Consider the following 2,058-nt stretch of genomic DNA (forward strand, 5'->3'; position numbering starts at 1 on the left):
AGTGCTTCCTGATGTCTAGCCTGAGCCTACTCTCAGTCAACTTGTGGCCATTATTGCTAGTTACTCCTGGTAGTGCTCAGGGGAACAGAGCACCATTTCCTGCTGGTCCTCCCGGTAAGTTTATAGATAGTCACCAGGTCCCCTCTCAGCCTTCTCTTTTGGAGGCTGAACAGGTTCAGGTCCTACAGCCTTTCCTCCTAGGGCCTGCCTTGGTGCCCCTGACCATGCTAGTGGCCCTCCTATGGACCCTCTCAATGCTGTCCACATCCCTCTTGAAGTGAGGCACCCAGAACTGGACACAGTACTCCAACTGCAGCCTGACCAATGTCACATAGAGGGGGAGGATCACCTCCTTGGTCCTGCCTATGATGCATCTGTGGATGCATGACAAAGTGTGGTTAGCCTTACTGACCACATCCTCACATCGGTGGTCTATGTTCATCTTGGAATCAATAATGACTCTAAGATCCTTTTCTGCCTCTGTGCTGATGAGAAGGAAGTTCCCCAGCCTGTAGGTGTGCAGCATACCTGCACTTGTCACTATTGAAATCCATCCTATTCTTATCCGCCTACCCCTGTAACCTGTCCAGATCTAGTTGTAGCCTGTCTTTCCCTTCTAGTGTGCCCACCTCTCCCCACATCTTAGTGTCATCCATGAGTTTGAACAAGGTGCTTTTCACCCCCTCGTCCAAGTCACTGATGAAGATGTTAAACAGTGCATGCCTGAGGACCGAGCCCTGGGGAACCCCACTGCCCACATCCCTCCAAGTCAAAAATGACCCATCCACCACCACTCTCAGGATGTGGCCCTCCAGCCAATTTGCATCCCATCTGACTATCTAAGCACTAACGCCACAGGCGCCTAATTTTTTAATAAGAATGGGGTGAGAGACAAAGTCAAAGGCCTTCCTAAAGTCCAGAAAGACTACGTCCACCATGACTTCTGCATCTACGGATATTGTGGCCTGGTTGTAGAAGGCAACCAGGCTGTTTTGACAAGACCTGTCCCTAATGAACCCATGTTGGTTACCCCTAAGCATAATCTTCCCTGATGGTCCCTTGCAGATGTGCCCCTGGATAATTTTCTCGAAGAGTGTCCCCAGGACCGAGGTAAGACTAACGGACCTATAGTTTTCCGGGTCCTCCTTCCTCCCTTTTTTGAAAATGGGGACCACACTGGCCCTTTTCCAGTCCTCTGGCACCTGGACAGAGCACCATGAGTACTTGTAAATCCATGCCAGGGGTCCCACAATGACCTCTGCCAATTCCATCAGCACCCTGGGATGGAGATCATCTGGACCTGCTGATTTGAGCACGTCCTACCCCACCAGAAGTTCTCTAACTAGGTCCTGTCTGACACTCAGCCTGGCTGTGCCTCCCCTGGGTCCATCCGGAATCCCAGTGGAGGGGATGTCCTGGTCCCTGCTCAGAAAAATGGAGGCAAAGAATTTGTTAAAGAGGTCAGTTTTATCATCTGGTGCAACCATCAGATTGCCAAATGTGTCCTGCAGGGGCCCCACATTACTGGGTGATTTGTTTTTACTCCCTATGTATTTAAAAAAGGACTTCTTGTTATCTTTGATCCTGGTCACTAGTCCTAGCTCTATCTCCACCTTATCTTTCCTACAGTCTCAAGCAATGGAGGTATAATCCTCCTTGGTGATGGCCCCTCCCTTCTATCAGGTTAAGCTGTTCAAATTTGCTGATGACACTAAGATGTGGGGGGATGTGGGCACACTAGAAGGAAGAAGCAGGCTACAATCGGAGCTAGACAAGGTTACAAAGGTGGGCGGATGAGAATAGGATGGGTTTCAACACAGACAAGTGCAAGGTGATGCACCTGGGGAGGAACAACTAGCACCATACCTACAGGTTAGGGAACTCCCCTCTTGTCAGCACAGAGGCGGAAAAAGATCTTGGAGTCATCATTGACTCCAAGATGAACGTGGGTCGGCAGTGTGGGGAGGCAGTTAGGAAGGCCAACCGTACCTTGTCATGCATCCACAGATGCATCTCGGGCCGGTCCATCTCGAGAGGTGATCCTCCCCCTTTATGCGG

The sequence above is a fragment of the Gavialis gangeticus genome, unplaced genomic scaffold, assembly GCF_001723915.1.
Source record: "Gavialis gangeticus isolate Ggan-Ray unplaced genomic scaffold, GavGan_comp1, whole genome shotgun sequence".
Taxonomy (NCBI): Eukaryota; Metazoa; Chordata; order Crocodylia; family Gavialidae; genus Gavialis; species Gavialis gangeticus.